Here is a 13,956-nt window from a genome sequence, read left to right as displayed (position 1 = left end):
TTTTTTCATGAAACAAAACGCTTTAATTTTATTGTAAGGAAAAGCTATTTATGCAAAACACTATCGGAGAGGGAAAAGAAAACAATTAAAAAATACATTGCATATCAGTCGAATGTAAATAACTGGATTATATTTTTATGCGATAAAATTGGGAAAAATCGTCTCCAAAGAAGAAACTTTTGATTTTTTTATATTGAATTATTAAAACAATACAGTATGGCCAAAATCAGATAATTTGTTTTAAAAAAAAAGGAACTTTCTCTAACTATAAAAATGTACATGAATGTGCAGACTAGGGTTTTTGCAACTCTTGAAACCAAGTTGGCAGTGTCAAGGACTCAAACCTGTCAGGACGCCCTTGCTGTCTTATTAATTGAAAAGATATCTCGCGAATCCTTTTTGTTTTATTTGGCGGGTGTGTCCGCAAGACCTTCGACGAGACTTAGCAGATTTATCACACAAGAAGGGAACCGTTTTCAATTTATTTTCTCGTCTGGGTGGTTACCTACGGCCAGGAAGTTCGAACCGCTGTTTTCTATCGCACAAGTTGGTATGGTTAGTGCGGTCACTTGATTGAAATAAGAAATAAATTAGTTGAACTAAGGTATTCTTTGATTCGACAATGTTTGTATTATTTTAAAGATGAACCCTGGTGTCAAAATATGGAATAATAACTGAATCGTTTAAAGAGGCAAAGTTTGATATTATCATTGTCAGGAGTATAAGCAGGGGGAGGCATTGACACGATGACGTTTTAATTGCCACTACACTGTCAGAAATTATACTTCTTGAGGTTTGCTTGGTGATGAAACTGTGATTTGATCGTTTCGGAATATTCTGGTATGCCATGCCTGTACAAACACTACACCTCTACACATTGAGGTCAAGGTTAAAGCACTAACCAGCTGCTATAGATTAATTAGTGAAGGCAGCTGGAACCATAAGGGAAATAATATAGGACACTCGAAAATTTTACATTTATTGAGTAAGGTCAACAACCAACTACTGGGTGTAAGCGATAAAAAGGTGAAAACACCTTTAGGGACAAAGTACTTTCAGGTAGTTACTCCCTGTGACTATAACTATAGGTCTGATGATGACCATCGTAGTCTAGATTGCTTCACCGATGGCTCACTCATTAAGGATAAGGGAAGTNCACCGGCACCTCGAGGGTTTATATGACCTCTGCTATTGCGAGCCCTCGTTAAAAAATTAAAAAATAAACAAACATAAACCAATGTCGGTCACATTATATTACCTTCATTAATTTTTTTAAAGATTAGTGTCGAGTAAAAGTCTAGGATGGGAACTGAAAAAATGTCGTGAAATACAGCCACATTGAAAATTTATAAAAATAATTTTATAAAATTATTGAAAGTTTGTTTAAATTTTGCTAATTTTATACTATTGTAGAACATCAAATCTTCTTCTAACTTCCCCTGAGGCATAACAATGCTTCAGAAAAATATTTATTTATTTTTTAAACGAAAATACTAAGTTTAAGGACAGAGGAAAAAGCAACGTAGATTTTCTTTTTAAATTAGACATTTCAACAATAATAAATCAAAGAATTCCAATAATTAGACGTTTTATTTTCAGATTATAAAACCAACAGCATAATTATATATCCACACTTGTCGTAAGATATAGTTGTGGTGTCCTGTAAATTTTTGGTTTTTATTATTTTTTTGAAAAATGTGAGAATCTGCGTGAAGGAGAGAGAGGGTGAGAAAGGGAGTGGGATGGTTAGGGATGAATGAGATAAAGGCGAGAGGGTCAAAAAGGGTTAAAAAAGAAATATCATGTTAACTAAATATATGAAATTTAAAAATGTAAAACTTTAGAGGGAAATGAGACAGTGTATGAGTGAAAGAGAGAAAAAGTAAAATACAAACAAATGAGGATGTCCCCGGGTTCGAATCCAGCGGCCCGATCCATTCGAACCCGACATGCTTACAAATGGGCTTTTTTTCAAAACCACCGGCACCCCGAGGGTTTATATGACCTCTTCTGTTGCGAACCCTCGTAAAAAATAATAAAATCGTAAATAATATAAATAAATAATTACCCATTATGGCACAATTACACAGAAGACAAACACTTTGAGTGAGTAGAAATATTTTGTTTGAATATAAAATATATTTTGCATTGTATAAATTCACTGTTTCACATCCTAAATGTATATGTTAAATGTAAACATTGTTTGTAAATCCCAGGCCCTGAAGATGATCTCAATAAAAGATCGAAACGTTGGCACTATAAAGAAAATGTTTTTCTGAAACGTACATCACACCCGACCGCATCTCACGATATCTGAATAACCATATTTCAATATGATTCTACCTGGGTAAACGGAATTTTAACAATATTTGCGAAATGTTTTGACTGGATTTTTACTACGCAGACTAGAACGTTAACCCCTCGGGTCCTGGTCGCCCGCCCTGTGTAATATATATATATATATATATATATATATATATGCCATGCCCAGATGTAGTGTGCCACTTCACCCTACTCAAATCCCTGACCGCTATTGAAGAAGGTAAGACACAAACGCCATTACTGGAGATATCAAAAACCCGAAACGAGTCTGACAAGAAAACGAAAATATAACGACGATCACTAAAAATAGAATAACATTTGAAAAATTAAGGCGAGAAAAACAGAAAGTTCCTTTGAACTGTTGAAAATTGTAAAGAATAACTGAACTGAAGGATAACAAATTTGTAATTTTATCTGTAATAACTTTTTCCGTCGTTGGATTCAAATCCGTGATTATTTGATATTATTTTTTTATATTTTTTATTACATATGTAATATATGTTGGAGAGGGGGTGCTCGTATTTCTCGCACAGCTACCCCTCCGTTTCAACAATACCGGTCATCGTCGCTGGAGAAAAGGATGAAAGGAAAGCGGTAAAGAAAATAGAAACGATGCAAATTTAAATATTTAAATATTAAGAAAAACTACGAATACAAAGAAAGGATCTTTGGGAGAAAAAAAAGAGCAGAAAGAGAAACACAATGGACAAACTCTACAATACATAAAAATATAAATAATCGATGGGGTAGTCGATGGCCGCAACGGTTTAGGTTTTGACATGGCGCTCATCACTGTAAGGTAAAGGTTCCCGGGTTCGAATCCAGCGGCCCTGCATTCGAAACCGACATACTTACAAATGGAATTTTTTTCAAAAACACCGGCACCTCGAGGGTTTATATGACCTCTGCTGTTGCGAGCCCTCGTTAAAAAATTTAAAAAATAAACAAACATAAACCAATGTCGGTCACATTATATTAGCTTCATTAATTTTTTAAAGATTAATGTTGAGTAAAGGTCTAGGATGGGAACTGAAAAAATTTCGTGAAATACAGCCACATTGAAAATTTATATAAAATTATTGAAAGTTTGTTTTAATTTTGCTAATTTTATACTATTTCAGAACATCAAATCTTTTTCTAACTTCCCCTGAGGCATAACAATGGATCATAAATATATTTATTTATTTTTTAAACGAAAAGATTAAGTGTAAGGACAGAGGAAAAAGCAACTTAGATTTTATTTAAATTTTCAGATTATAAAACCAACAACAACAAACAGTATAATTGTATATCCACACTTGTCGTAAGATGTAGTTGTGGTTTACTGTAAATTCGTGGTTTTTATTATTATTCTGAAAAACGTGAGAATCTGCGTGAAGCAGAGAGAGGGCGAGAAAGGGAGAACGGAGTGAAAAGGAGAGAGAGGCGAGAGGGTCAAAAAAGGTTAAAAAAGAAATAGCTTGTTAACTAAATATATGAAATTTAAAAATGTAAAACTTGGGAGGGAATGAGACAATGTATGAGTGAAAGAGAGAAAAAGTAAAATACAAAGAAATGAGGAGGTCCACGGGTTCGAATCCAGCGGCTCTGCATTCGAACCCGACATGCTTACAAATGGGCTTTTTTTTCAAAAACACCGGCACCTCGAGGGTTTATATGACCTCTGCTATTGCGAGCCCTCGTTAAAAAATTAAAAAATAAACAAACATAAACCAATGTCGGTCACATTATATTACCTTCATTAATTTTTTTAAAGATTAGTGTCGAGTAAAAGTCTAGGATGGGAACTGAAAAAATGTCGTGAAATACAGCCACATTGAAAATTTATAAAAATAATTTTATAAAATTATTGAAAGTTTGTTTAAATTTTGCTAATTTTATACTATTGTAGAACATCAAATCTTCTTCTAACTTCCCCTGAGGCATAACAATGCTTCAGAAAAATATTTATTTATTTTTTAAACGAAAATACTAAGTTTAAGGACAGAGGAAAAAGCAACGTAGATTTTCTTTTTAAATTAGACATTTCAACAATAATAAATCAAAGAATTCCAATAATTAGACGTTTTATTTTCAGATTATAAAACCAACAGCATAATTATATATCCACACTTGTCGTAAGATATAGTTGTGGTGTCCTGTAAATTTTTGGTTTTTATTATTTTTTTGAAAAATGTGAGAATCTGCGTGAAGGAGAGAGAGGGTGAGAAAGGGAGTGGGATGGTTAGGGATGAATGAGATAAAGGCGAGAGGGTCAAAAAGGGTTAAAAAAGAAATATCATGTTAACTAAATATATGAAATTTAAAAATGTAAAACTTTAGAGGGAAATGAGACAGTGTATGAGTGAAAGAGAGAAAAAGTAAAATACAAACAAATGAGGATGTCCCCGGGTTCGAATCCAGCGGCCCGATCCATTCGAACCCGACATGCTTACAAATGGGCTTTTTTTCAAAACCACCGGCACCCCGAGGGTTTATATGACCTCTTCTGTTGCGAACCCTCGTAAAAAATAATAAAATCGTAAATAATATAAATAAATAATTACCCATTATGGCACAATTACACAGAAGACAAACACTTTGAGTGAGTAGAAATATTTTGTTTGAATATAAAATATATTTTGCATTGTATAAATTCACTGTTTCACATCCTAAATGTATATGTTAAATGTAAACATTGTTTGTAAATCCCAGGCCCTGAAGATGATCTCAATAAAAGATCGAAACGTTGGCACTATAAAGAAAATGTTTTTCTGAAACGTACATCACACCCGACCGCATCTCACGATATCTGAATAACCATATTTCAATATGATTCTACCTGGGTAAACGGAATTTTAACAATATTTGCGAAATGTTTTGACTGGATTTTTACTACGCAGACTAGAACGACTAACTGCGATATCCTGAAGAAAAGGTCGTAGATTTCGCAACCACCGTCTTCTACGAGAAATGAACGGGAGCACGATGAATAAAGGCTGGTGAAGCCGTTTTCGGTTGAAAAATCAGCAACCACGATCTCGTTGATGTCAATGATGATGATAACTGATGGAACGTATCGGTGTGAAGGATGAAAAAATCCCCGATCGACAAAAATTCTATATATACCACCGTCTTCAAGCATGAAAGATTATGGATTGAGCCGGCGGCGGCCCTTTGACCCTCAGGGCCGGTACCCAAGTTTAAAAAACAATAACAAATCAAAAGATTTTCTCCGACGGACGCTTATTCCAAAAATAATAAAACTAAATTACGGATCCTTTCTTCTTTTACATCGAAGATTTTCTCAATTATAACGAAAAAAGAAAAGGAACCAAAAAAATTAAAATTAATTCCCCTAAAATTAATATTAATATCTTTCAATTAATTAAGGTTTTTAGTTGAGAAAAGAAAGTCAGTGTCACGAGCGGGATTCGAATCCACGACCTTCGGCTAGATACGCCGCTGCTCAACCACTTGAGCTATCGTGACTTTGATCCACTCGGACACCAACTTCCCATCTCAACCGCACTTTTTTTTAAATTTTCCCTCCTTTTTGCCATTTTTCAAATGTCGTGAAATCGGATTGGATTCTCGACGACAAATGAAATGGCCACGGAGAGCTTTATTTAAGTATACTTCATTTTAAGATGAAACCTAAACAGTTTACAATTAAGGTTTTTAGTTGAGATAAAAAAGTCAATGGCACGAGAGGGGTTCGAACCCACAATCTTCGGCTTGATACGCCGTTGCTCTACCACTTGTGCTCTGGAGACCTCGATCCACTCGGACACATTTGTCGTCGAGAATCCAATCCTGGCAAAAAGGAGGAAAAATTCAAAAGGTGGGGTTGAGATGGGAAGTTAGTGCTCCAGTGGATCGAACACACGATAGCTCTAGTGGTAGAGTAGCGGCGTATCTAGCCGAAGGTCGTAGGTTCGAATCCCGCTCGTGACACTCATTTTTTTATCTCAACTAAAAACCTTAATTAATTGAAAGATATTAAAATTAATAAGGAAGGAAACGAAAAGTAAAATAAGCACAGCTACGACTTTAACATATATACATAGGGAATTATTCGTTACAAATAGAGTTACTTCTATTGTTACAAATATGAATAGAGACGCATATAAATATTAACAAAACTTAATTATAAAAAAATAATTCAAAACAATCATAAATTTAAATTTAAATGTTAGAGAAGGACCTTATAAATTTGCAGAAGTTCATTTTCTATGCTATTTTCTATATTGTTTGGTTAAGGATACAATGAAAAAAATCTCATAAGATTTTCGACTCTCTATCCATAGGTGTAATCAAATTAGTTGAATTAGCATTTTGTGACTTTATGGAATAAAGTAGGAATGATTGAGGTAGCCTGAAAAGTGAAGTATCTCGAATAAAATTGAGAAAAAGGTTTTTGACAATGAGGACTTTTTAATCCAATTTGACTTGTACGATAACCTCCTGAAGTATTACATTTCCTCTTGGGACACTTTGCTTAATTAAAATAATTGCCGGCGTTATAAAATATTACAAACTTTTAACTGTTTCCTACTAAAAAATTATAGTTTATTATTAAACTTAAATAGCTTAATAAACTGAGGTGAGATATGGTTTAAAATGAAGTTTGAGAAATGTTGTCGGTCAAAGCTCCATATTTGTTTTACTGAATTATGAATTAAATAATCTCGACATTTATATTAAAGCCCCCAGCCCTATTTAGATAAGTTTTTTTCATATAAGGCAAGGTGTTTTAATAAAATAAGTTCATACGCAAAGAATCATCTAATTATTTCCTATCGAGAGAAAACATTTAGAAAAACAGAAAAAAAAATGGAAAAGAGTAATTGCCGATCAACCCAACCCTCCTGGTATATTTTTAGTGGCCATATTGCATTACAAAACAAGTCGTTTGCCTTCCGATTTAATATAAGATCCTTGTTGTCAAAGATTTTTTTTTTGGGGCGGTAGGTGCGTTTCTCGTGAGTATAAAAGACGAACGCTACTTGGGATATTCGTCAGTTATATCCAACAGGTACAACTAGCACATTCAACATGCAATCTTTCAAGATCTTGGTAAGTCTCTTTTTATTAAAATAACAACTTGATTTTTTATCTTTACTGGCTCTGATCAAGTTAACGAGTCCGTATATTCTTGCTGGTTTAAGTTTCAAACGTCTTTCGGTTTAAACGAAACCAGCAAGAATAGACTTAGAATAGAATCAGTCTAGTCCATTCATTCGCAAACTCCAATGATTTGCTTTTTCTTAGCTTTTCGTGGCTTTGGCCATCGCCTGCGTCTTCGCCGCCGAAGATAAAATCAAGAAGGACGTCTACGGATATACCGGATTGGGATACGGCGGACTTTACGGAAGCGCTTATATGCCCACTGCTTACACCGGATTCGCCCACGGATACAATGCTTACCCATACGCTGGATACCTCGGACAACACTTCTATTGAACCACTCTTCCCTTCTCCCAATTGTAATTTTCGGCTTCATAACTAAATAAATTTCCACTGCTCAATCTAAACTTTGACTACCGATAACCCATTCCTATAATCTCTACATAGAACATATAGGTTATCAACTTTCAAATGTGGATCATCTCTAAAAAGATGTGATAATCCTTTAGCAACCAATTTATTGGATGATGCGGTAAGCACTTTTAATTTTGGTTTGTTCATTATTAGGTTGCACACTTAATACCTTAGAAGCATTCGTGAGTGACAGAATTACAAATTGAGCATTCGGTTTTAGGATTGAGGTTGTACTTTTTATTCTATATATACAAAGATGGCAATATTATTTACTTTTCATATTCTAATCTAGGTGAACAATTGCATACTTATCAAGCTCGTTCGTTAATACAGCTAGTGCTCGCCAAGTCCCGGAATGCTAATCATTCTGAAATGGGGATTATGATTCGAATTAAGTGTTGAATGAATATCCAGTGTCCAAAGGTAATTGGAGTATTTTCTAACTAATTATATATTCTTTATCTCTGTTGGTTGAGATGGAAAAGTGTAACGAACGTGATTCGAACCCCCTGGATTTGAACACGGGACTTTAACCTTACTATGATGAGCGCCATATCAACGCCTAAACCGTTGCTCTTAGAATAATATTTGAAAAATTAAAGGAAAAAACAAATGGCTTCTTTGAGGAAAGTTGTAAATTTTAAAGAATAACAGTATTGAAGGTTTGTTGGATTGGATTTATATAGGCTCAAATCCGTATACGTACGTACATACATACAAACATGTGCCGAGTTGAACCATTTTCGCTTCTCGTAGTCCCCCGGCAATTCCAGCTTTTGCTAATTACAGTAAATTGCTGGCAGACTCGAGAATCACCCACGGGTGTTGGCTGTCCGGGGCAGTCTTATCCGTCCAGCTACCGAGGTTGGGCTCCGGGAGGTCGGTGCTGTCAACAGCTAGGTCAATTCTGCACCCAAAGCATTCAGTTCCAAACACATTCGTACTCACGTTCATTCTTAAATACATTCACCCCTATTTACATACCATTCATTCAATTAGGATGACGGAGTACTCGCTATTCCTCCATCGACCCTCTCACATCACACACACTAATAAATACATTCAGTCTCGGCACAAGCTAGCTATACACAACTATTATTATTGTATACAATAGAGCAACCCCGTTTCCCCCAAGAATGGGACCCATATACTCGCTGGTGTGCTCAAGCGCAATTCTTAAATCGGGTGGCATTCCTGCGCGCTCTCTATATGGAGCCAAATAATTTCTCTCATCATGGGACACATCAAGTAACCTTTCTCTGGATGCCATATACCCGATTGTGTCCATTTACGTAAAAAATCGTTTAGTAATTTGACGTAAAGTTTATAAAATTATTTGTAATACATTTTTCCGTGGTTGGATTCAAGTCCGTTATAAGAATTAAGTGTAAAACATAACGTGATTCTCTGACGTTAAGGTATAAAATTAAAAATTTGAGGTCAGGAGAGCCAATGCCAAGGACGCCCATGCTCCTGGACCGGTGCCGGTGACACCAGCTCTCTGAACCGGAAACTATGTACTTTCACTTTTCACGCCAAAACAAATCCACATGTCCTTTTTCTTTCCCGCAAACCTGACGTGTATTAATGAGCTGTGAAAGAAAAATGATGCCCTCATGTTTTAACATCTTACCAGCAATTAAAAAACAGTAAATTAATTTTACGATAGTTGACTGATATTTGTGTGGAAAAGCATGGAAAAGGTCGCTACTAGTTGTGCTACTTAGTTGTCACAAACATTTTAAAAAAAAATAATGCTATTATATTACTATTAACCCCCTCACTCCTTATAAATAAAAGTTTGCTTGGCAACACTGATTTCATTACGTCGTCAACAAAAAAATTGAAATGGAATAACTGTACAACTCATGTCTATCTATGCAACCCGATATACCCGCCAACGGGCAAAAAATTTCACCCAATTGATTTTTTCTCGTTAAAAGAAAATTCTGCCTCTAATTTGTCTCATTATTTTTATCAATAAATTTTGTTTATGCTATGTTTTAAATCGGGAATATCAATTAGAAGGAAACACACTTAATCCTTAATCCAAAACAAGAATAAAGGATTTTTCGACGTTTATTTTTTACGGGATTTAAAATGTTTATTTAGTCTCATTTGAATTCTGAAGCAATAAACTGTTTAAGTTTCACCTTTGTTTTCTTAATTTCAATTTTTAAACTTAAAAGTGCCTCTTAGTGCTGAGGTTGTGGCGCATGGAGTGGCAATTATTGATGGATGATGGACATCAGTAGGCGGCTATTGCCATGAGTTCCCTACGAATGACAGCGAGACGAAGTTAGATGTTTTCAAGAAACTGGTTCCTACCATAGAAGTCCCGGTTTTGGACGCCCTAGGGTAACAGAACCACAGGATGACCGTTTTTGGACTTTAAGAATTTTTAGATGTTTTCGAAAAACTGGGTCCCACCTTAGAAGGCCCGGTTCTGGACGACCCTAGGGTAACAGAATCACCGTTTGTTGATTTTGAGAATTTTTCGAAACCGGTAACTTACTGTTTTTCAAACGATCCGTTAGCTCCAGAAAGTTCGAGGTATCCAAAGTTCTGAACGAACTGCTCGAATTGCTGCCACATAGCTATTGTTCTTTGGGCGATTGGTCTGCTGTACATTTTACACATGAGTGTAGATTTGCTCTACGATCTCCAGATGGGCGTAAAAAAGTATAGAGAGGACGAAATGAAAGGTAGGAAGCTTGTATTTTTCCCAAGAGTCAACCTTTTCAACGTAGTTCAGTGATGGTGTTGTCGGCAATTTCAATGGATAGTTGCACAGTGTTGGCTGTTATTCGTAGAAGGTCTTTGATGGCCACTCGGTGTGTATGAAATTTTGGAACATCATGCGTTTCCTATCCTCGATGAACTCAATCTCATTCAAATGACAATCCTATTGTAATGCACGCCGCAACTTAACTCGCAAGCCTAACTTCAGGGTCTTAGCCTGGCCATCCCGTCTCCAGACTTGAACCCCATCCACCATTTATGGGACAACCTCAAAAGACGAATAAGAGCACGCCCATCACTTCCTGATTCGCTACAAGATCTTGAAAGGTCTCTTCGTTAATAAATCGGCTAATATCCAGCAAAGAGACATTTACAGACTAGTAGAAAGTATGTCGAAGCATCTTCGAGATGTAATTAAGGCGAGAGCAAGAAATACGCAATATTGAAATGTTAATCAAAAATTTAATTAAAACAAATTTTATTTTCCGTCTTGTTTTATCATTTTCTTTCGCAATTTACATTTTTTTTTTACTTTTTAGGCAACGACTCAATTATTAAACGTTAAAAAAGTGAAACTTTGATTATTATATAAAAATATTTTCAAATCAAATTATATTACAAGTGGGTGGAATTTTTTGCCTGTCAGTGTCTATATATATTTTTTCCTTACAGAACTCCTTATTTGCTAAATCGTGGAAGCAAGCTATTGTGAAGACTCTAAATAAAATCCCTGATCTCAATTTCCCAGAAGATCCCACATCCGTTCAATATCCACCCCGTGAAAAATTAGTCCATTTACAAATGCCAACTTAGAATACGCAAATCCCTCTGCCCCATCCATTCTTGCTTCCCACCTACCTTTTCCACAAAATTCTGTTCTAAAAATATCCTCCGGAATAGGTTCTGCTATTGACTAATAAAATATCACCTTACCAAACAAAAAACCTAATCTTTTTTAAGGTTTCAGAAATACGTCAATGATTTACTATCGTACGATTTTAAATTTGAAATTTTTATTTAATATCATTAAGGGACATTTTGGCTATTGGGTGGTGTATTAGCTGTACAGTATTGGATAACTGGGTGGAGGTTATATTTATGTTACACAATTGACTAGTTGTGGTTGATTCGTTTATACTCATTCATTGTAAATTAACTCGAAATTTTTTTATACTTCGTTTTATTTAGCTAAAACTTCATTACACCTATTAAAAAACATAGGTTTTAATATTGTACATAGAGGGGACGTCGGTGGCCGCAACGGTTTAGGTGTTGACACGGCGCTCATCACTGTAAGGTAAAGGTCTCGGGTTCGAATCCAGCGGCCCTGAATTCGAACCCGACATATTTACAAATGGGCTTTTTTATTCAAAAACACTGGCACTCCGAGAGTTCAGATAACCTCTGCTGTTGCGAAAAGAAAACCATAAATATAAATCTATTATGTTTGTGGTCTAGTGACCAAATTCTTCTTCTTCACTTCGTCAAATCACAATAGCTCAAGTTGTTAGAGCAGCTGCGTATTGAGCCGAAGGTCGTGGGTTCGAATCCCGCTCGTGGCACTAACTTTTTCATCTCAACCACGAACTTATATAAGAAGCATAAATTTAAAAATTATATGTATAGGGATATCAGATTCATATTATGGCGAAACGACAATTGCTGAAAACTGTTAAGTAATAATGAATAACGTAAATAAATATAATTGATAATTAAAAAATATTGTATATAGATTTGGTAACTTTGTAAATTAAATCCTAACGGAGGAGACATATTCATCGAGAGCTTATCGAAGGAACTGAAGGTTTTCTTTACAATTGGCCTTAACCAATATTTTTTAAATATAAAATTATAGTTATATATATTATAATAACGGGTTTTATATGAGATAGATGTTTATCAAAAGTGAAGCTCGTTAAAAATTTGAATTTTGAACAGCATGGGTAATTTAAGTAGTAATTAAAATAGAAAGAAGTAAAAAAAAATTATTTATTTAATTTTTTTGTGTGCATTTTTGATTGGTATCCATAGACGATGAGAGTGTTGTTCAATTTAGTAGAGGTAAGAGCCGTAGAGACCAGCGTGATATCCTGAGTAAGCGGTCGGGTAGCCGAGTCCGGCAGAGTATGCAGTGGGTACGTAAGCTCCAGAGTAAAGTCCTGAGTATGCGTATGGGTAGCCACCGACGAGGACGTCCTTCTTCACCCTGTCGCTTTCAACGGCGAAGGCGCATGCGACGGCCAAAGCGAAGAAAAACTGCAAAATACAAATTGTTATTGAAACAACTCGGGGACTTTTCCCTACGTCCTACTCACGAGGAATCTAATGGAGACCATGGTTGTTTGTCGGTTCGTGATGTTTTGGAACTGATGCTTTTCCCTTAGCCCGAGGCCGGTTTTATATTCGCGAGCTATGAAGGTCTACCGGCCGCACACCCACAAAAACCAGAGCCAATCCTATGCACAGACCATGACCTTATGGTCGTTTTTTCGCACCCGGAATTTTCGCATGTGTGAAACACGAAAGACGTTGGACGCTGCCTCGTTTAGACACGCACGCTTTCATCACTGCTAACAATAATTCTGACTCCACACTCAATGCAATTTTTTTCGTTTTACATATTGTTAGTTGCGGTTTTCAAAAATTATCCATTGTTCCATAGTTGAGATTGTACTAGGTTTCTGCTACAGAAACCATAAAAATCTCAATGTATACATCACTATTGAATTGAACTGTTTTTAGTTAAAAAAAACCTTCCTGCATAAATATAAATTATTAATCATTCTGATCATAATTTTACAAAAATAAAAAAGTAAATTTTTCACGAATTACATAGTAATAGTCAAAAAAGTACACATATATATAATTATGGAAAATACATAAGTAAAAATTTGCTGATTTTTGTTTTAACTTCTTTTGTCAATTACTAAAAAATATTGTTTAACTAACAAGGAGAAGCTACCGACTATGATATGTGTGGCACACAGTGTGAAGGCTTAAGGACCAAGGAGGTCTCCAGGCCATTTAGATGAAGGCGACATTCTCAGGATATGAATGTGCACACAGGTTTCAAACAGTAGGTTTAGGATGGATGGAAAGGTTGGTGTGAAACCTTTGGAATCGGGTACGGATCAGTTCATCGACAAAAGTAATGTGGAGGTCGTTGTGGATAGTGTTGGAGTAATAGTTTCACTTCGTATGTCCAATGTGGTCGCAGTAAAGACTTTTATAAGATTAGTTTAGTGTTGACTGATTGTTGACAGTCGAGACGGATTTCGGTCCTAGATGTTTGTAGTTATCCAGGTTTTCTGTTAAGTGTAGTCTCTTAAGTCTTGTGTAAAGGTAGTTTAAAGTTGACTGTCGAGACGG

General features: G+C 35.5%; 1 protein-coding gene and 1 long non-coding RNA gene across 3 annotated transcripts in view; both read left to right on the top strand.

Moving 5' to 3' along the window:
* Positions 1-13,956, top strand: part of LOC106664828 (ras-related protein Rap-2a) — a 297,001-nt gene that overhangs the window by 180,749 nt on the left and 102,296 nt on the right. The gene's annotated exons all lie outside the window — the stretch shown is intronic.
* Positions 7,301-7,838, top strand: LOC106664834. Its single transcript, XR_001340235.2, has 2 exons — positions 7,301-7,380; positions 7,576-7,838. It is a non-coding gene; the product is annotated as an uncharacterized LOC106664834 (long non-coding RNA).

The sequence above is a fragment of the Cimex lectularius genome, unplaced genomic scaffold (genome assembly GCF_000648675.2).
Source record: "Cimex lectularius strain Harlan isolate CLEC.00 unplaced genomic scaffold, Clec_2.1 scaffold137, whole genome shotgun sequence".
Classification (NCBI taxonomy): Eukaryota; Metazoa; Arthropoda; class Insecta; order Hemiptera; family Cimicidae; genus Cimex; species Cimex lectularius.
Note: the sequence above shows the minus strand (reverse complement) of the source record. Positions and strands in the feature narration are given on the sequence as shown.